The sequence below is a fragment of the Triticum dicoccoides genome, chromosome 3A, assembly GCF_002162155.2.
Source record: "Triticum dicoccoides isolate Atlit2015 ecotype Zavitan chromosome 3A, WEW_v2.0, whole genome shotgun sequence".
Classification (NCBI taxonomy): Eukaryota; Viridiplantae; Streptophyta; class Magnoliopsida; order Poales; family Poaceae; genus Triticum; species Triticum dicoccoides.
In genome coordinates this window covers 37,839,246-37,839,527 of record NC_041384.1, presented here as the reverse complement: position 1 = coordinate 37,839,527, position 282 = coordinate 37,839,246, and positions in this window count along the sequence as shown.

Sequence of the window (282 nt, the reverse complement as noted above, 5' to 3'; positions counted from 1 at the left end):
AATTTAGGTGTTTCATATATTGTGTTAGCTAGCTAATTAATAGAGAGAAGTGTCCTCTCTGATGTCCGTGCTTGGTCGACGCTACATACTATATACATATAGAGCGGACTGGACACGCTAGCTAGCTAGTAAGCAAACAAAGGAAACAGAAGATCGTCATGAACATATATGCATACAGAGATAAGTGATATCGACAACCTCTCCTTCTTCGAGAGATTGGTCGAACAACAAGTTCCCGTATATCTATCCGACACTACCGGCTACATATACACAATAATTATC